Source organism: Pipistrellus kuhlii, unplaced genomic scaffold (genome assembly GCF_014108245.1).
Source record: "Pipistrellus kuhlii isolate mPipKuh1 unplaced genomic scaffold, mPipKuh1.p scaffold_m20_p_7, whole genome shotgun sequence".
Lineage (NCBI taxonomy): Eukaryota > Metazoa > Chordata > Mammalia > Chiroptera > Vespertilionidae > Pipistrellus > Pipistrellus kuhlii.
In genome coordinates, this window is record NW_023425573.1 from 20,686,212 (window position 1) to 20,709,067 (window position 22,856).

The following is a 22,856-nucleotide window of genomic DNA, read 5'->3' on the forward strand; positions in this document are numbered from 1 at the left end:
GCTTTTAATGAAGTGATTAGCTTCGCCAAGTAGCTTTGATTTAACTCAATTTTTTTTTTCAGGCTGCCTAAGTGAGTACAGAAAAGATCTCATGTCCTGTGGCTTCTCTGGAATGTCCAGAGAATCTCAGAGAAGGGTTACACTTGTAGTCTGGAGCCAGGGAACCAGAGCAACCAGAGCCTGGGATGACCTGGTTCTCACGGGCATCTGCCAGCCTCAGAAATATAGTCAGAGACAGTCAGTCTTTCAGAGTTGTCCTGCCTTGATACAGGGAGAGTGGAAGAAAAGCTGATTCCCTATTCCCTCCCAGGATTGTCCAGTCACTAGATGAGGGTTACTAACAAGAAGAAGGCATGACCTTGTGTGAGGTTGCTCTACTTAACATAGGACAATTTTTGGAGGAAAACTCATCTGAAAGACTTCTGTTGCCAACACTCGCAGCAACTGGAAGAATGCATACTTTAATATTGAGAGGAAGGATCTGGGTGGTGCCCTATTCTCTACACTTTACACTGTTTGGATCCAAGGTTTTCATATAATTCCTTCTGGGAACAACTCCTCAGGGCCTTGGCCAACCTCTTTCCCTGGGTAAACTTTTAAGAAAAGGTTCGTAGGATAAATGACAGGCCCCACCATTGTAGCTGGTCTCAAAACTGCAAGTGATCTGCCAAGTCTACATTTATCTCACCCTCAGCTGTCATTTTGGCTGGTTTAAGTGGTTTACTTGGTGAGATAACCTAGAACCTCAACCACGAGGGTTCTGAACACTGGTCAATATGCCCTTCTTAGGCTATGGCTGCCATATCGTCCATTCACTATCAAAATTGGACGGGGGAGTACCAAGAGAAGTTCAAGTGGATCACATGTGTGCTAAACATAGTCTTTTCTTTCCAGTAGCCTTAATATCCTCCTGATGAGCAGAATCAATCACTCCTGCCATGTTGGAGACAACTTGCTTGGCTTTCTTAGACCTTTGGCATAAGAGCACTGAAGTGACTGGATATAGGCCAGGAACTTAAAAATTAATGAGTCTACTGCCTTACCTTTTGGAGCTAGTGTTTTCTTGCTGGGAACTAGGACCTTTAAATCCATAAAAACTATAGCTATTGATACCAAAAGCATAATACCAGATATGATGGATAGAACTATTCCTACTTCCACCTCTTGATTCTGGTTATATGTATTCTATCTTCTGTGGATCTAACCCATATAATGGTCACTGATTTATGCTTGTGGAGACATAGCATCCTTGCAGAGTTATCATCTCCAAGCTGGCATTTTAAATGCACCTTCAAAAATGTATCCCATTGCTCTATCAGGCCAGCAGCTTCTGAGAGGTGCAGTAAGTAATGGGACCAGTAGATTCTATACTCATATGACCATTGCCACATCTCTTTGCTGTAATGTGGGTTCTTTGATCCAACATAACATTATATAGAAACCATGTCAATAGTTCAAATGCTCTGTACACTCTCAGATAGTGTTACTGGCTGAAGCCCAATGAAGAGAAAAGTCAAATCCAGATCCTCCAAAATATGTCCATATGTCTGTCAAGATCAAACACTGTCCCTTCCACGGTGAACGAGTCTAATGTAGTACTCATCAAGGAATGGTGTCATATCATGGTAGTTGCAATAAAGGTTTCAATAGATTCCACAGGGAGCTTGAGAACAAGGATGGTCCCTCAGAGTTGTCTTTATTTAAGACAAGGGGGGCTGGGCCTTCATACTTGCTCTCCTACTAACCAGTTATTGGATGCTGGCTATTCCCAGAAAGGCACAAAACTTCAAGAGAGATGGCTTCCTTCAGTTGACAGGGATTCCCAAAGAGCAATTCAGCTGAGAGCCTTCAGCCCCCAACCACCCAGCAGGAGGGGATGGAGGGGAGGTCTGACAGTTCAGCATCCACTGAGGCTCCTTCATTTTCCATGAGTAGAACCATGCTTGCCATTGTTTTTCCTCCCTGGAGAAATAAATTGGCCCTGAATAATCCTTACTCAGGACAGTTAGCAGATTGTTGGTGGTTTTAGCAGGAATTATTTTAATGGAGTGTTGGGAGGAAGGAGAAAGCCAGACATTTAAGAAATAACTCTGAAATAAGGAGACAGAGCTAATGAATCTAAAACATATCTTGTTAGAAACTTAGTTGAGAAGAAAAAAGATTCTGTAGATTTTGGGGAGAATGAATTAGAGTACCCTTCCTTCCCCAGTGAGTGTACTTCCAAAATAGATGGCTTGGGGTTGTAAAGGAAATTTGGAAGACTTTTTTTCCTCTGTGTGAAGCTAATTAGTCCCCAGGGGAACTGAATCTGTAGCTCCAGCTTCATTAGTACCATTCCAGCAGAATCACTGGCTGGAGAGCAACCAAGATTTGGGCGAGTTGCAGCAGACAAATCCAAGATTATCTGAGAGGTCAAGTTATTTACTAAGTCAGACAGACAGAATGGGTTTACATGCATTATCTACAAAATCTATCATAATGTGTGAGGTCTAACACGAGGGAATCTAGTGGGGTTGGCTGAAACTTTAAGAAAGTATTCTTATTTATGCCCCCAAAGGAAGCATAAAAAATTAAAGATAGATGAAATTAATGGCTCTGAGATATTTTGAATGGGACAGATTTGAAGAAGGACAATGAATTCAGACGTGATCAGGACCTTCCATGTCATCAAACCAGGTGGTTGAATGTGACTATACTTTTTCAGTTACACATCTGTTTAGCATGTAAAATATGGAAAACTGAGCTCATTATGCTACAAGTATAACTGATGAGGGCAGGTGCGAATTCTCACCCGTTCATGAACCATTTGACAAAGCTCTGCTCTCACCCATAAGCAGAAAATCTATTTTTTCTTAGGCTGAGAAACAAGCATAAATATTTTTCCCCATTTCTTGGGTTTGGAAAAAAAGAGTCTTTTCAAAAAAGAGGTTAGTGGCCTGTATTTGTGATTTGTACTAACTACTTCTACTTATTCCTGAACCATCAAATGGCAAATTATTATTGAAAATAGTGGGTTGCTAGCAGACCACTTAAGCCAATTCTAAAGATGAGTCATTAGATTTAAACCCCAGGAAGTGAAGACTCAGAAGGAGAGGAGGTGTGCCCATGACCTCCTTATTCATCTTCGTTCCCCATTAAAAAGAGTGAAAACTCAACACATGGATAAACTGGAAACACAAAAGAGGGTCTAACTTCACACATACGTCTAACACAATTAAGAAACCAAATAATAAAATTTGTGAGCCTCTCTTGGTTTCCCTACCCATGTGAGACTGCCTCAGGGTTCTGATAATAATTTCCTAAAAAAAAATATTGGATTGGTGAAGCAGCCACAGAGAACAGTTTCAGTGATCCTAACACTCAAAGGCTTGAAATGCCACTTAAAGAAAATGCAATGAGTCTCTGGGGAAATAATTACCATTTGGCCTTGAAATTCTAACTGTATTTGTGCAAAATCAGGTGGGCCTGGGAAGCCCAGGAACTGTTTTTACAGAGTAGTACCCCCTTTTTTGTTTCCATTTAGGGATATAATGAAAATTGCCACGTAAGATTTTATAACGCTCCGGGGTAAAGCCAAAACTATTCAGACCGGAAGAGCATTTAAAGGTCACTTTCTTGATGAAGAAAATGATTCACAGAAGTTCTGAAACCTGCTCAAGGTCGCAGAGAGGTCTGATAGTTGTTTGTTTGTTTGTTTGTTTGAGGGGGGGGCCTCAGTCACCAGGATAACATGGAAGTGTTAAGTATTTCTCAAAATTTTTCTACCAGTCAGCCTCAGCCATTCTTAATGTGTCTTGGAATACTGGTGAACAGATGTTCTGTGCACAAAGATTTTGCTAGACAAATGAATTTGGGAAATAACATGGGCTATTGCTCTTCTTGGAGCAGTGTAACAACCCAGATGTCCTAATTAAAAAAAATATTTACCTATATTTATTAGAGAGTTGGCCCAGTATATTTGACAAAGGAACGTTTATTCTGGGGAACACCTACCTATTTTAGTAGACAAGCTTTTCATGTGGGAAAGACTGATATGTTCATTTGGTGTCAGCTCTGCCACATGCACTCAAGCTCCTGGGAACACTTTAAACTTTGTTCTGAGATTTACTGGGCCAGATTAGATTCTATTTAAAATTTTAAATTAACAAATAAGTATTTTGCTGAGGAAAATTTTCAAGCATATTGTTTCTTGTATTTTTATAGCAAAGCTTAGGAAATACCAAAGTTCTGTAACTCAATGAAATTTAGTATGTGGTTCTTGGAATCAAACAATCTGACGATTAACTCCCTGACTAAGTGTGAAATATAAAGCCATGAGTCAGGATTACCCAGTCAGCTCCACATGGGTGTGCCTAGCAGACTATGAGCTATTAGTAACTCTAAGTGAACCCGTTAGCCAATACTACTGAGCACATCAAATGACATTGTTACATTTCTTCAGGGTTTACCAATTAAAATGATTTTAAGCAATAACGTAAATGGATAAAAATGCAATAGAGCGGTAGGGAAGCACTTGACCCCTAAAAGCAAACTCCCTCCAAAACTCCCCAAACAATTTGCCTATAATATATCTTTCAAACAAAACTCATTTGGGGTCTGAATTAGTTACATGGGATTTCAGTGTGTAACCTTGTTTGAAACTTAAAAGAGGAGTCAAGATTTCATTATTTGTGGCTATTTATGAATAATAGTATGGAAGGTCCTCAAAAATTTAAAAATTGGATTACCTTAGGAAGCAGTGATTACACTCCTGGTTATATATCTGAAGAAAACCAAAACACTAATTTAAAAGAAATGTGCACCTTTATGCTCACTGCAGCATTATTTACAATAGCCAAGATATGGAAACAACCCAAGTGCCCATCAGTAGATAAGTGGATAAAAAAATGGTGATAGCCGAAACTGGTTTGGCTCAGTGGATAGAGCGTTGGCCTGTGGACTGAAGGGTGCCAGGTTCGATTCTGGTCAGGGGTATGTGCCTTGGTTGTGGGCACATCCCCGGTGAGGGGTGTGCAGAAAGCGGCTGATTGATGATTCTTTCTCATCGATGTTTCAGCTTTCTATCCCTTTCTCTTCCTCTCTGTAAGAAAATCAATAAAATATATTTTAAAAAGTGGTGATATATATATATATATATATATATATATATATATATAATTCCATTATATATCTATATCTATATCTATATCTATATCTATATCTATATCTATATCTATATCTATATCTATATTTATATCTATATCTATATTATCTATATAATCTATATCTATAAAATGGAATATTACTCAGCCATAAAAAGGAGTGAAATTTTACCATTTGTGACAGCCTGGATGGACCTGGATGGATGCTAAGTGAAATAAGTAAGACAGAGAAAGACAAATGCCATATGATTTCACTTATATGTGGAATCTAAAGAACAAAACAAATAAACAATATAGGAACAGACTCTTAGATACAGAGAACAGACTGATAGTTGCCAGAGGAGGGGTGGTGTGGGGGATTGGGTTAAAAAGGTGAAGTGATTAAGAAGTACACATTGATAGTTACAAAATTGTCATGGGGATGTAAAGTACAGCACAGTGAGTATAGCCAACAATATTGTATAACTACTTATGGAACCAGGTACTAGAAATATCAGGGGGAACACTTTGTCAAGTATTTGATTGCCTACCATTGTGCTATACACCTGAAACTAATACCAAAAATATTAAATGCAAACTAATTGAAAAATAAAATAAAATAAAGAAAAAATGTACAAAGAAACTTTCTAGGGAAAAAAAAAGATTTAAATAGTGGTGGCTAGAATGCTCCCAGAAACAGTGGCATTCTGCTATCTAGTAAGATCAGGAAACTGAGTAATTGGCTATCAATATCATGATTTATGATGCATGGTTACAATCCATGAGCTTCATTTTACAAACAATATGCAGATTTGTTATTCCCATGAAATTGGCAGAGAAATGGGAAATATATTTGGCATCCATACTTGACTGATCATTACCGATTAGTCTAATGATTTGGAAGACACCACGGGAGCTTGGCAATGCTTCTGGGCATCATTTGGGCCAATAGTTGCACTGTTCCGGGAACCCAAGGGCATCACAGGTAGATTTTTTTCATCTGATAGTGCAGCAGCTCAAAGGGAGTTTGCTGTGGTGAGGTTAGATCTGTAGAATTTTCCGGGCAAATCAAAACACCACAATTTAAGAAAAGATTGCTAAATAGTGACTGGATGTTTGAAAATTAGTAATCACATGGAAATTTACTTGGTAAGACTTGTCAGGAAATTGCTGCAGAAAGAAAGTTTTCAGGAGAGAAAAAGTTGTTATTGAAAGATAATTTTTTTGGGGTAGAGATTTAGTAAGCTTTTATTATTACTGAGTAGAAGCCCAGTGTACAAAATTCGGGCTGGGAGGAGGGGGGCTCAGCCCAGCCTGCACCCTCTCCAATCTGGGACCCTTGGGCCTAAATGGGCAGTTGGACATCCCTCTCACATCCCTATCCCAACTGCTCGCCTGCCTGCCTTCATGATTACCCCGAACCACCTAACTGCTCCTCTGCCAGCCTGTTTGCCCCTAACTGCCCTCCCCTGCAGGCCTGGTCATCCCAAATGCTCTCCACTGCAGACCTGGGTTCCCTGCAACTGCCTGTCCCTGCAGGCCCGGTCACCCCCAACTGCCCTCCCCCACAGGCTTGATCGCCCCCAACTGCCTTCCCTTGCAGGCCTGGTCCCTCTCAATTGCCCTCCCCTGCTGGCCATCTTGTGGTGGCCATTTTGTCCACATGGGGGCAGGATCTTTGACCATATGGGGGCAGCTATCTTGATCTTGTGTGTTGGAGTGATGGTCAATCTGCATATTACTCTTTTATTAGATAGGATAGAAGCCTGGTGCAAGGGTGGGGGCTGGCTGGTTTGCTCTGAAAGGTGTCCTGGATCAGGATGGGGGTTTCCTTGGGGCATGGGGTGGCCTAGGTGAGGGGTCTCTAGTGGTTTGCAGGCTGGCCATGACCCCCAGCGAACCAAGTGGAGGCCCTGGTATCTGGGATATATTTATCTGCTACAATTGAAACTTTGTAGCCTGGAGCAAAGCCAAGCCTCCTGCTCACTCCATGGCGGCAGCTATTTCTGTTGGGGTTTATTCACCTTCTATAATTGAAACTTTGTAGCCTTGAGTGGAGGCCTAGGCAAGCCAGGGCAGGTGGAAAACTTGGCCTCCTCCATTGTTGGGGGCAACCCTAGCCTGCTCTCTCTAGCCACCATTTTTCTTGGGATTTATCTTCTATAGTTGAAACTTTGTAGCCTTGAGTGGAGGCATGGGCCAGCTAGGGTGTGTGGAAAGGTTGGCTTCCTCCATTGCCAGAGAAACCCAAGCCTTCCTCCTACTCTCTGTAGCAGCAGCCATCTTGGTTGGGGCTAATTTGAATACCCACTCTGATTGGCTGGTGGGCATGGCTGGTAGGCGTGGCTTGTGGGTGTAGTGGAGTGATGGTGAATTTGCATACTACTCTTTTATTAGGTAGGATTTGTTTCACTTTTCTTTCTTTCTTTTTTTTTTCATGAGAGGAAAAAAGAGGGAGAGAGAAAAATATCTATGTGACAAACATTCATTGGTTGCCTTCTGTATGCACACCCCAAAGGAATCAAACCCCACAACCAGGGTATGTTCCCTGAACAGGAATTTAACCTGTGATCCTTTGGTGCACAGGGCAATACTCCAACCAAATGAGCCACACAAACCAGTGCTAGGGAAGAGGTTTAACTTAGTATAACTACCTAGTATCAGTAATGATAGTGCACATCTTCCTAGACACAGAAAGAGCATGATCCATGCAGGTTGTGTTTTGATTACAGAGCCTTCTGCTTCTTAGAATTTCAGAGCATAAAACAATCCACTTGTGAATTCTCTAAAGGTGATGATGTTTCTTCTCTGGACTCAGAAACCCTCCCCACAATGCCTGTTACTGTGCCACATCTAGATAAGGCACTCAATAACACAGAGACAAAATGTATTTCCTAGAAGAAGAAGAAGAAGAAGAAGAAGAAGAAGAAGAAGAAGAAGAAGAAGAAGAAGAAGAAGAAGAAGAATACTGGCTAGCATTGACTGAGCCCTTGCACTTATGAACAAGGCAGTGAACTGAGTGCTTTATATATCATTCCCTTAATTCTTCTGGCAAACACTGTTTTACAGATAAGGAGACTGAACCCTGCGGCAGTGAGTGCCTCATTCAATGTGACATGACAAACTTGTAAGTCACAGGGTCAGATCATATGCTTTTCAATATATTCTGTAACTGGATATGGATTTGTAAAAAATGAAGATGTCTGAGGAGCAAATGGGTTTGGGAGAGGGAGTGGCTGGAATCTATAAAATATTAAATGTGCCTGAGAAAATATAAATGGAGAAGAGATTTAAAGAAAGAATGAAATAAGGCTTTAGAGAAGGGAGGGATTATTACAGGTTTAAAAAGCTCAATGTCATTCATCTTATCTGTATTTTAAAACCAAGTAATGCAAACATTTGTGGCTATGAGACTGGGAGTCTACTGAAAGTGTAAGTTAAGAGTGTGTAGTATGTTGAATAGTGGCCCCAAAAGACACGTCTAATTTCTAACCCCTGGAATCTTAGAATATGATCTTATTTGTAATAAAAGGGTCTTTGCATCTGTAAGATAAGAATCCCCAGGTGACATCAACAAATCCAATGATGGGTACCCTGTAAGAGACAGAAGACACAGAGAGGCACAGAGAGGAAAGGCATTCCAAAACAGGGACAGATATTGGAGTGATTTATCCATAAACCAAGATTGCCAGAGCCGCTAGGAGCTAGGAGAGAATAGAAGGGACCCTCCCTCAGGATCCCCAGGAGGAATCTACTTTGTCTAAGGCTTTATTTCAGTTTTCTGGCCTCCAGAAATAGGAGTGAAGCCACCAAGTTCACAGTAATTTGTTATGTGTCCGTCCCGTGCCCCCTCCCTTAGCCCCCTCCCCCGGAAACTCATTCAGGGTGCCTGGCAAATTCATTTCTGTGGACCTGATTCCTGTAGCTCTCACGTTTCTTCTGGGGATGCATTTTCAGAGAAATGGTTTGATAAGAGAGAAACTGAGCTGGATATTTTGGTTTGGAAGCTAGAAAAGTGTCCCTTAAATATGACCTCTTAGCTGCTAACTTTTATGTTCTCGCTGTGGAATTGGCATTAAAAACCAGACCATTAGTTTGATTCCTCAACTCCTCCACTTGATTTCTCCTTAATTCCTCTGTGACCCAACCTTAAGCAATTAATTCAGTGTCCGTTTCCAGGTCGGTAAAGCAGGCTGCACTATCAGCTGCTTTTTTTCAGCTAGAAAGACCAAGTAGTCTGCACTTAAGAAATGTCACAGACAAGTGAAGTACTTACAACACCCAAGGAACAGGTGTCACGGCTGCTTTTCAGTTTGTCCCAGAGCTTGCTGCAGACTTATCCTTTTCTGTACTGAGTTAGTGAGGATCTCCTGTAAAGGGTTAATGTTCTGGCATTAAACTATTTGGGCACAGACTCATTACAAAGTGTCTCAGCCTGCTATGGAAACAAACCCCCAGAGCTCTTAGAAGATGCTCTGAGATATACCTGCGGTGCTGTCACTGACTCAAAACCCACATGGTGGGTCTGTAATGAACTGAGTCACTTTTCCCAGTGGACAAACCTATGCTGCACTAACAGGCTCCTGTGGGTAAACCACACTCAAATACTGCACTCAACTACATGCACGTTTAATGAACAGGTTTAAAAACGAAATTTGTCCACCTTAGAGATTTGGGGCGGTGCACTGTCCAAATCACCTAACATCATCCCACTTTTTACTTCCTGTTCCCCTCTGTTCTCATAGGGCTTAAATAATGTGTCATCCCTGCAGTATTTCATCTGTGCTATCTTTTGAAAACATCTGCTGTCTTTGCTGGGAAAGGGGAGAAATGTTATACTTTTAGCTGGTGAAAAACAATGCTGCTTCTACCCTTATTAATGCTAAAGAATTCCCTATTTACCCATTCATTCAAAAATTTCAGCAAATATTTATCAGTAGGCTCTTTATGCAGCCCTCTTTTAGGTATCAGAGAGAGGGCAACAGACCAAGTTTATAAAAGAAAGATTCTCTTCTGGGAGTATGTAGTTTGGTGGGGAGAGACTACAGGCAGGGTAGGTGGGCAGAAGGTGCTGGTGGGTGACTTAGTCAGCTTTAGCTGCCATACAAATACCATAGACTGAGCTGCTTAAACAACAGACTTATTTCTCACAGTCTGGAGGCTGGGAAGTTAAAGATCAGGGTATTGGCTGATTCCATTCCTGGTGAGCATTCTCTTTCTGACTTGTAAACAGCTGCCTTCTTTTCCTCACATGGCAGAGAGAGAGAGAAAGAGAGAGAGAGAGTGCTTACAAATAATCAGAGTAGATCCCCATTCTTGTAACCTCATTCACCATTAGTTATTTTCTTTTCCAAGTGCAGTCATATTGGGAGGAGGCATGATGTAGTCCATAGTAAAGAGACAATGGAGGTTGCTATTTTATGTAGGACGGTCATGACAAGCTTCCTTGACTTCTAATCTGAGAGCTAAAAGAAGCAAGGAAAGGAATCTTTTGGATAATTGGAGAATGCTTCCCATTCCAGACAGGAGAGCAAAGGCAAAGTCCTTGAGATAAGAAAGTGCTTGAGGAGTTTGGGGATGCAGCTAGGAGACCAGTGGGTCTGGAATTTGCAGTGATCCAGGGACAGAGTGCAAGAACTTGGACTCAGGAGAGGCTCAAGGGTTGGAACAGATTTTGCTGCACTTTGTAGGTCATTGTAAGATCCTCAGTGGAGAAGTGGCATGATTTGACTTGTTTTAGAAGGATCTCTAAAGTGTATACTTCTCTTTTATTTCCCATAGTAGTGAGTCTCCAAAGATGGTGCACAACAATTCTTTCCCAACCTGTACATACACATCTCTTGTCATATCAGTAAGCAGAGATTATTTTCTCTCTTCTGGAATCTGACATATTCCCAAGATTTTACTGAAGCAGATAAGTGTTTTTTAATGTGAAGAATGGGTTGTAAACAGGAGTATGACTCAAGAGGGAAGGGCATTTAAAAAAGCGCATGAGGCAGAAAAGGAAGTCTCTAGAACAAACCAAGATGTCCCCAGGGAACTCTCCACTGAGTGCACATTTTAAAAGGTCATGTACAAAAAAAAAATTGAATGAGCAAGAGATAATTAAGAATGAAAGCTAAGGATGGTGTTGTGAAAGCTAATGACTGTGCTCAATGAACACTTGTGAAAAGTGAACGAAGCAAAGGCATCGTACCTATTCTCAGAACAGAATATAAGTAAAATGGCTCAAACCAATGTTCTGCCAGAATGGTGCAACATTAGCAAGTACAAAAGAGAGATCTGCATTTACTTGCTCCTCTCGTCTTTCCATTTCTTTGACCAGGGTCAAAGGGCATCAATCTGGGTGCATAGGGAAGAGGCATTACTGAAAGAAACTTGAATTTTTCATAAATGGGGACATCTATCACGGTCCTGGTCAAAGGAGGTAAGTATTAAATTCTTGCCAAAGTTATGTATAGATTTAATAAAAACTCCATTTAAAATCCCCATAGGTATATATCCTTCAAGGCACATGTTCAAGAATGATTGTAACAGCACAACTCATTGTAGCTAAAAACTGGAAATAATCCAGCAGAGTATATATGACATTTTTAGACTAAGGTTAATTTCAGGCAACCAAAACCACGAGAAGTGAAACTGGATAAGGGGGGATGACTGTGCTCCCACAACATTTAGGTTTTCCAGTCAAGTGACTACAGCTCCCACTGTAGGGTCTGGCCTACAGAGAAGGGGCTTCAGCATATTCTTCAAGGGTGCCAGAGCTTGCCCCACGAGCTTATTTTTCACAGTGGTGGTGGAAACTATGTCTTCTGGACCCTCCCAGTGTGACTGAGTAGATCTTAAATAATAAATCCACTGTAACATTGATTCTCAGCCATCTCCGGCCTATGGTTGCGATCAGGGTCTCCTTCAGGGCACATACTGAAGCTTTTGGGTCATTTATCCATTCCTAGCAGCACCTGAGCTAGGAATTAGAATCCCTGAACTCTTCCTTTTATTTTTATTTTAACGTTGTCCAGCACAATTAAGAGCACCCAACCTACCTCATTATATTCATTAGTTTGCAAAAATGTTTGAAAGTATTCAAAAATGTCCAAATGTTGGAAAGTACAAAAGTGTCTGGGTGACACTTCACACGGGCTTTTTATAAGGTGTTGACTAGAAGTATGAAATGGTGGTTTTTGCATTTCTCTATGGCCAGGTCACACCATGGAGTGTCTGTGCTATCTTTCCTGTTGGAAGTAGAATCATACAACCACAAGGAATTAAATTCTGTAACAGCCAGTGAGCTTGGCAGAGGACTCCAAGCCTCAGACAGGAAACCCCATCAGCCTTGTGAAATCCTGACCCACAAAAACTGTGACATAATAAGTTTGTTTTGTCTTAAGCCACTATTTATAGTAATTGAATCTATGGCACAGCAATAGAAAAGTCGTACTTTAAGAATTGCTTTAAAACTTTTTTAAAAAAGAGCTTATTATATTAGATATTAAAACTCATTTCAAAACTTGGATAATCGAAACAGTATCATTCTTAGCACTGAAAGGTAATGTAAAGAAATCACCAGAAAAAAAGCAAGTAGTTCTATAACCAATTGAGTGTGTATGAATATATATTGTACATAATATAAAGAAATGATTTTGAACAACATTGTTGAGAATATTGAATTCCTAGTAAATACCTGGGGGCAAAATTAAATTTAAAGTCATATCTTACAACAATAAAAAATATGACAGAGTTAAATCTAAGAAATAATATTATGAAAAAACAGGAGATGGAGAAATATTTGCAAATGTAAAATGTGGTGACATGTACCATGAACTTTAATAAAATTCATATTTCTAAGTCTAGTAATTTCCCTCTTAGGAAAACATTCTCAGAAATAAGATAAAGATTTTGAATAAATATCTTCTTTTTAGCATCCATTATAATTCAAAAATATGCAACAATAGGGAAGTGTTGAAATAAATTGATATAGTAATATGCTAGTATGTACATGTCTTCAAGGGGAAGAATCTAAATGCATCAGACAAAACCTTTTTACTAAAAGCATTTACCATTTAAAAAAAAAACAAAACTTGAACTTACACTGTTAAGTAAAAAACTAAGGAAAAAATTATAAAAATATTTAAATATAACGTGTATAAGGAAAATTTAAAAACATGAACAAAGAAAGAAAATACGAACTTTGCATAACAAGCTCAACATCCAGTACCAATTACAGTTACCATTTTGTTAAATATCTTTCTTGATTTTTCTCAAAAGTTAATTATAACTTCTAAATAAAACTAATAATGTCTTATGCTATATTTTATAAATTGTATTAAATAATATGTGATAGACATATTTTCATGAAAATAAATCATATTTTAAAAATTTGACTGGCCTCGTAGCATTTTTTTTTCATGCAAGTGAATTGTTTTTTCATTTCTATATTGACTTTTTTCATCTTTTTCTTAAAATATTCAATGTTGTGATAATAAGTCTAGTAACTAATTCACATTATTAAAAAGTTACATTAGAGTATATGTTTTTTTAACCAGAAAAATTATGTCATATAACTTGTAATTAATATGAAATTATAAACATAAATGGAAATGAGCTCTAAGATGACAGAGAATTTAATAAGAAAGTTACTTCAGGTTTTAATTTCCACATATATAAAAACAACTTTAAAAAATATGTGCGTAGTTAAAAAGTCAAGCCTGGCTGGTGTGGCTCAATGGTTGTGTTAAACTAAGAACCTACAGGTCATGGTTTGGTTCCCATCAGTGCACATACCTGGGTTGTGTGCTCAATCCCCAGTGTGGGGCATGTGGGAGGCAGCCTGTCAATGATTCTCTCTCATCATTGATGTTTCTCTCTCTTCCTCTCACTTTCTTTGAAATCAATTTTTTAAAAAAGTCAAATATGCCAGAGGTGTTTCTAAGGAAAGGAGCTATATGAAGAAGGGGGGAGCTTGTCTATTACCTATTTAGGGTAGAAGTGTGGTATCTTAGCTCTTTTGCTTTGGAAACCCTAATGTTAGAATGTACAGACCATTTCTTTGGGGTACCTTTTAACAATAAGGGCTTTAGTTATCTTGAATTTTTTGTTTAATTTTTAATAAAAGACTTGTCCTTACTGAAAGGGTGAACGCCTGTCCACTTGTGCATTCATTCGCTCTTGGTGTGAAGGATGATTTGACCTGCATTCTATAGATTAAATTGTCCCCTGTCCCATATTTCACCTCATGACCCTCTGTTGTACTTAAAATGCCCAAATTCAAGGTTGCCTGTGGTTCTTTAAGTAAGGGGCAGGTCACCTTCCTTCTCAGGTGCTCGTCCATCTGTATCTGTTCTTGACCACAAATTCCGCCACCTGGATCATCCATAATACCTGCATTTACTTTCCATCTTTCTAGAAATTTATTGAAACCTTAAATCTACCAATGTCCCCCTTTCTCTTCTTAGTTGTGAGTTAAAATTAATATTAATCATTAAATTAATATTATTAGTCCCCTGCAATAAATTAATGGAGACACAGGTAGGAGATGTGTATATCTAATACACCACTTTGAACTGGAAGTTTCCTACTTGTTTTAAATGTGCTTGATTATTGATTCTAGCATGTAGAACCTGTGCAGTAATTAGGAAGTTGATATCACTGAACTTTATTTTCTCCATCTATACAATGGCTGTAAAAAAAAAAATGCCTTGTCTACTTCTTAGATGGGATCAAAGAAAACTATCACAGCCATACAATAGAGCTTCATGAAGCCCCAAAGCTACACACAGTCAGAGTTTCTTTTATTCTCTCAGTTTTCTTCCAATTGATATATGGTTATTTTTAGCTCATAAAGGATTTCTCAAAAAATAAAGTCTCTTCTGTAGTTATTTTATGCTAGATAAAACTTAATATGCTTTGTAACTGTCAAGCAAATTTGTTCAAAGAGGGGTTATTTTTTGAATCACTTTCATGGTGCTATTTTCTTTTTACTGTATCAAAATATCAGAGGTCTAAGCAAAATATTATAATAGGCAAGACCATACGAGGCTGCTGATTTTTTATTCAATAAGAAAACTAATTAACTAGTAAAAGGAGAATAAAAGCACTTGTGAAATCTTTAATCAATGTGTTAATTGAAAAACTAGTTCATTTTCCTTGTTGTCAGATCATTAGGATCATGTTGTAGCTTATTTATCAGCCTCTGAAGAAGAATGAAATGTGAAATCCCTCAGTCAACTTGACTCCTAGTATTTTTACTATATATAATTTTCCTATAATGCCTTGCCTTATGCATGCTAGCTGCCTAAGGACAAATTAAAAATGATCAATATAACTAAGCTTTTATTCTCTTTCATTTGCTGCTGTGACTCAGTACAGTTCACTTTTTGGTGATTAATAACTAGCCTGTGAACATACACAGGACTTCCTGTTCAGTCATCAAGCCATTAATCTTTTTAAAAAATATTTTTATTGATTTCAGAAAGGAAGGGAGAGGGAGAGAGAGGTCGAAACATCAATGATGAAAGAGAATCATTGATTGGCTGCCTCCTGCACATTCCCCCATTGAGGATCAAGCCCATAACCCAGGCATGTGCCCTTGACCGGAATCAAACCTGGAACCCTCCAGTCCACAGGCAGACACTCTATTCACTGAGCCAAACCAGCTAGGGCTCAAGCCATTAATCTTGAGCATCTATTAGCAATAAATATTAATCATTAATATTAAAATATAGTGTTGTTATTAGTCACGGGATTAGAAGGAGTACAGAATGTGTCTATTGCTTAAACAAACAAACAAAAAAAGAACCACAAAGAATTCAGTATCTATTTCCAGGCTCCCAAATTATGAACTTGAAAATCATTGATACCATAGCTCATTACTCTAGAATTAACACAAGAATCATTACTTACTTTAAACATTAATTGTGTCCTTTATTTCTAGATATAGAAAAACTTAAATTTTTAGAGACTATGGTGATCATGGAATTTGGTTATTTTTATAGCTTTCAGTAGATTTTTCAGCTCAATAAAAGTCAATATAAGCTTTTACTAATTATATTTGTGTTCAATTAATGGGACAGAAGAGCCAAATACCAAAGAATTTATAGAGGTTGGCATTCAGACTTATCTCTTTATTTCAAGAAAGTTGAAGATATCTTCCAGGCTAATATTTCCTAAGCTTGCTTATCTATAGAAATTAGTTAGGCTGTGCATTGGTTAGGTACCTCAAAACTCAGTTCCTTTAAACAGCTATCTAATATTGCCTGCAAATCTGTGGGCTAATGGTGTGAAGTTGCCAGTCAACTCAGCTTATGAGATCTTGGCAAGGCTCAGTGTGTGTCTACAATTAATTCTTGGGCAGATCTGCATCACCTCCCTCATATGTCTGATGGCTAACTGGCTATCAACTAGGTGACAGGGGCCACATGTCTCTATTAATCCAGATGTCAATATTTGTCTTAAGACCACACAAGTTTGTTAATTGTATACAATTCCAAACCCAGGGAACTTTCTAGTCCACTTTATCTCACCCACAACCTCTTCTCTTTCCAAGATTGATGATGTTAGTGAAGATCTCTCAGAACCCCATTTTCTGCAAAATAAGATAAACTAGGCCGAACTTTTTAGTTCTTCTTTCAAAAGATAGGACAATAACATGTTCCAGAGATAGATGGGAGCTCCATGGGGTTCGTATGTCAATATCACTCGCCATTTGGTCAAACTTAGCCTTTGAAATACGCACTCTTAACCCTATGGAAATATATTGATAAGTTCAATATGCAAATATATTGGGTATGTGTCATGTCCCAGGCTCTATACTAGTAAATACAAAGATATTAAACAGACTTTTTTGCTGAAACATTGGATTTGCTAGAAGAAAGAGAAGGACTTCCTTGCCAGAGAACTATCTAGGAATGACTTGAAATTAATTATAACAAATAATATATTTTACTACATATACTTTATCTAAACATCAACAAAAGCCTTTATCTTGAAAACTCAGGTAACATTTACACTTGTGGATGAAAGGGGCCACATGCTGACCTGACAAGCTCAGGGAAGGCCTGCATGGTGGTCTTGCAAACTCAGAGACCTAAAATAATCACAAAGGATGGTCTGAAATTAAACTTTAACTAAACCAGTTATGGTGATTAGTTACATCCTAGGCCAGTATCTTCACTGACAAGGTCAACCTTTACCTTAACTGAGCCTATCTGTCTTTTTGCAACTACAATAACAGACCCTTGAAATGTCTGGGTAACTTGCAACTTCCTTTTTTCTGGACCCCTTAGGGCACAACCCAATGTTCCTGGACGCCAGGACAGATACCACAAATTCCTTTATTATCATGCTAATTGTTACTGCACCCACTTAAAAAGTATGTATCTATCATTTTGCTTTTTATCCAATCCCAGGGGTTTCCACACTTTTCTTTCTCCCACCTCTCTAATCTATCACCAATAAATTTCATGTAACCCACCTAGGTCTCTTTTATTGATTGCAATGTATAAATATAGATGTAACCCGCCATTCTCTGGAGCATTATCCCAATTTGTTGAGATTCTCCTTCCCGGCAATTATTAACAGATTGGCTCAAATAAACTCACAAAAATTATTTACAGGTTTGAATGTTCTTATGTTATCACACTGTAGGAATATATTTTAAAATAATTTAATGTTCAGATTAAAAATGAGCATCTTTAAAATTTGTATTCTGTGGGTTATTTCTCTGTTGGGATACCTTGATTATTTGAAATTCAGTAAAATAAAGAGTAGGACAAATCTTAAAATAACTTAAATTTACAGTGTGACCACAGGTTGAAGAGCCACTGGTATAGGATAGATTATTTCAATGTTTATACGCAACAAGCTCTATCAATGAGTCTCTCGTGTATTTCCTAGTCTTTAGTAATGGCTCTTAAATAATGAGGCCTTCCTTCCCTTCAGAAAATGTTTTCCTGAGTGCCTAGTAAATGTTAAGCACTTGGGATATAACAGTATACAGACAAAGGCCTGCTTTTGTGGAGCGTAATTAAAACCTATTGAAATCCAAATGATGTTTGAATCTTTAGGGTTTTCAGTGTTGGTTATAGTACCTTGTACTTAAAAAAATAATAATAATAATTGCAGACAATATGAGGCATATTATAGGAGTGGTCATTTTGTAGACTTCCCAGAAAATTTTTATTTTGAAAGAAATCAATCCATATATATAAAATGAAGTGCTGAAAAACAAATATAGGAAATCTTCTCCAAGGATACTGGGGATCTGGGAGTATCTGGGGAGGAGCATGGGAATTTGGGTATTCAAGGTTCTCAGAGAGGCAGGCCAGTGCAGCAGGAGCCTGAGCAGGAGAACAGAGAACGGGGACAGGCAGAGAGGCTCCAGCTGCAGGCCCCTGGGACAGGCCCACAGGAAGCAGAGGGCGTGGCTGGCTGGGCTGAAGGAAAATTCCAGACTCCAGGGGCAGTGTCTTCAGCCAGGACTTAAACAAACAATAACAACAACAACCACCAAAAAAAAAAAAAAAAAAATACCCAGAAAACAACAACAAATACACCCCTAAGTGGGAGTATTCAGGAATGAAATAAAAGAACAAAACTGATTTTAGCCTTCAGGCCCTGTTAATAAAGGAGCCATCAGAAAAGAGAAAAGATACTGAATGCAGAGGAAGCAGGATGAGAGAGCCCAAGGGAGCCACTGTTTGGGGGGGAAATCCAAATTTGCTGAAGCAGCTCTGGGCTGTGGAGGATGGTCTGGGAGCAACTGGCTAGAAACAGTTGCCAGGAATCTGAGCAGAGAAAGAAGGCACTGAAATGAATCTGAGAAACTTGACTTAGTGTGTGGTTTGGGCCAGAGCACATGTTGTGTCCAAAATCCCATGAGGCTTAGAAGCTCTCGGTCTTCGTGACAGCCACATTCATCTCTTCCCCACACCCTTGTGGCCACCTCCTCTGGGAACCAGTCATGGCACATTTCCACCAAAAAGCTGCCAATATCTGTACCTTAGTTTTCCTGCTTCCTTAGGACCCTCAGAGTGTGAACAGATGAGTAAATACTTTGTACATAAAGGGTGGGGCAAAGTAGGTTTATAGTTGTGAGTACACAAAACACAGAGTTTATTCTTGTAATATTTATTAATTATGGCATTATTTTCCATACAAACAATTGTAAATCCACTTTTGCTAATAGACATAAAATGTGTATACAATATGGCTAATACTACAATAAATATAAAACTTACTAGAAGCCTGGCCTGCAGGATAGGGCCGAAACCAGCTCTCCCCTGGGAGGTTGGCCAGCTTGGGAGGGAACGTGGGAGGACTCCAGGGTGTGTCCGGCCCATCTCACTCAGTCCTCGATTTGCTGGACCCCATCAGAAAGCTAACCTACCACACGGAGCATCTGCCCCCAGGTGATCAGTGCACATCATTGCCATGGTTCAGTGGCCTTAGCATATCACACTTTGATTGGTTGAATGGCCAACTGGACAATTGGACACTTAGTGTATTAGGCTTTTATTATATAGGATTACTTATAGTATAATAAGAACCTTTATGTAAATGTACATATACATATGGTGAGGAAAACTTATGAGGCTAGATCTGAACCAAGTAATTATACAAAAGAGGAATCACAAAACTAGAAAAGTTTTAAAGAACCAGTATGTTTGGTCCAACTTAAAGGCAGGGAGATTACAGGTCAGGCATTGGGATTCCAGAGTCAACTCTCTCTGGTTTTCTTTGGATTTCTGTCACTAAGAGTTATGTGATCTCTGGCAAATCACTGAACTTCTCTTGCCTCAGTTTCCCCTTTTGTAACCTGTGAATATTGATAGGATACATTTCATGGAGTTGTATGAAGTTTACGAGTTTATATCTGCAAAAAATTCAGAATGATATCTGGCCCATTGTAAGCACTTGAAAAATAATGGCGATTGCCCTGGCTGGTGTGGCTCAATTGGTTGAGTGTTGTCCCATGCACCAAAAGGTCACTGGTTCTATTCCTGGTCAGAATACATACACAGGTTGCAGGTTCAATGCCCCATCGGGGTGTATATGGGAAGCAGATAATCAATGTTTCCCCCCTCATATCAATGTTTCTGTCTATCTCCAATACGACTCTACTTAGCAAGGTTATTATTCAAAATTAAAAAAGAAATAAAGAGCTTCCCAGACCCAAAAAAAAAAAAAAAAAAAGGCTAAAGAAGCTTATTATCATTAAAACAGAATTGTAAGAAATGCTAAAAAAGACTGCTATAAGAAGAAGAAATATAATTGGGAGAGGAACATACACATTATGCTAAGTGAAATAAGCCAGACAGAGAAAGATAAATATCACATTGTCTCACTCACTTGCAGATTATAATGAACAACATAAACGGATGAACAAAAACAGATCCAGAGACAGATGCTCAAACCTTAGAGGGAAAGTAGGGGAGGGAAGGGGTAAGGGTAGAGGTCAACCACAGGACTTGTATGCATGCTTATAAGCATAATCAATGGACATAGACACCAGGGGGATGAGCGCATGAACAGGATTTTTATCATTGATTAAGGTATTACATATGTGTCCTTATCCCCCCATTGCCGATCAGTCTGTAATCTAATTCTTGTCTGTCAGGGACCCTCCAACCCTGACCACAGCAGACTGGTCCTCTGGTCTTCATCACAACAAAAAGGATCGTAAGGAAACCCACCAATGAGATAGCTTGGTATGATGCTGCCTAAGAGTAGAGTTTTATAGTGAAAAGTGCTATATTGGCTAAAATAGATGTTCTTTCCTGGGAAATTCACCAGGGAGAAAAGCAGGGAGAATGAGGTTTTGAGGAACAATATAAGCAAACAAACCACTTGGAAGATAATAGTTCAATTTGTTAGAGTGAATTAAGCTATGATTTCTCAGAAGAGAATGTTTCATTTATTCATTATTCATTTATTCATTCATCAAAATAGATTGAGCATGTAAATGTTTGTTGATATTATAGGTAAAGTGTGGGATATATCTGAGCTCATTCTAAAAAAAATTAAGTCTATTTGGGATGTGAGATATAAAGCTAAATTTCAATTTAGAAATTCAATATCAATAAAAGAGTTGTACTTATTTATTTTTAGCTTTCCCAGAACCAGCCTTTTTTTGTGTGTGTGTGTTTTTCAAACATCAAAGGGATTTCTCTTTTGGTACAAAAGCTTTTGGAGTCTTCCCTAACTACTCTGTTTAAAAGAATAATCTGTCCCCTTCCCTTTCCTATGTCTCCTAACTTCCATCATCCTTGCCCTATATTTCCTCAACACTTAACACATTTTAACATAAGTGTATTGCTTATTTATTTGCTGTGTTCATTGGTTATTGCCTGTTCATATCTGGATCAAAATTTTAAGATCCCCAAAGTCAGAGATTTTTGTCCATTTTGCTAAGTGGTATATTCCTAGTATAGAACAGTGCCTGGAACATGACAGGTGCTCAGTTAAGATTTAATGGATGTTGACTGAATGAAATTTGAAGACTCATAGATAAAAATGCTTCTTAAAATATTTCTTCCTGCCTACTTAACTACAATATTCTGGGCAAATTGAAAACTTTGGGGGGCAGGGATTGTCATATCGAACTAGTCTTATTTTGCCAAGTTTTTACATTGTTCTCAGGGCCTACCGAGGAGGGTAGGACTATTTTATCCCACTCTGGGCCTGCAGACTCCAGAAAGATGTATCATTTGAGTTCTAGTGTCAGCTTTTTCTTTGATGTCAGCAGACCAGGGATCATTTCTCACCACCACCATCTAGGTAAACTTCTTCCAACTCTGAATCCTTGGCTGATTCAGTGGTGGACTTGGAGAAGTCCAGAGCAGAAAGCCTGCTGCATTGGTGTTGGAAATAAAGCTAAGTAGGTCAGAATTAATTTTGAGGTCATATTTTCTCATTTCTAATCATACCTGTAATCATTTAAGCTAAGTTTCATCTTGCCCATTTATGGATAGAGAGCATAAGGACTAAGGAGCTGCCTCATAGCAAAATTCATGTGGTTGGTCAGTGGAAAGGATGGGACTTGACTGAGGGCTGCATAAGTTCAGAGTTAGTATTCTTTTCTTAGCATCATTTTGCTTCTTTGAGGATCTGGAAACATGTTTGTTCAAGTAATCTGTATAAAATTCCATCCATGAAACTTACTCTATGGCTTCTGGATGCTCATGAGACTTTTATTTCCTGGTTCTCTTTTTCATTTTCATTTTTAAAAAACCTTTCTTATAAAGTTGAGGTTTCAAGTGGCTGGGTTCTAGTCAGAGATACTTTATAGCATATGCCAATGAGTTCTATATGCCCTTGTTTCTGAAAGGTATTCTAGAGTCCCTTTTAAAAGCCAAGTATGGATTTGAAGGTTAGTACATAAGTTCAGAGCAATAGGACAAAGCACATATTTGAGCAAATAGCTGCCTTGGACATGGACAGCTGCCTATGATTACATTGGTTGACAATGACTCTGACTAAAAATCGATGGAGACCAACTCTTTCATGCTTTTCCAGATTAGAAGGCCGTTCTCCCTCCTAAGAGGAACTGTTGTGTATCTGTTCCTGGCATCACTTTAGAGGTTTAAGAAAATTAATTATTAAACTCCCTACACAGTGAATTTTAAAAAAATGAACAGAAAATGACTCAATTAAATTAGGGTAACAATAATACCATTTTTTATTGTAAAAAATATAAACAAGCATTCCCTAAATTGGCCTTGGAGGAAGATCTTCACA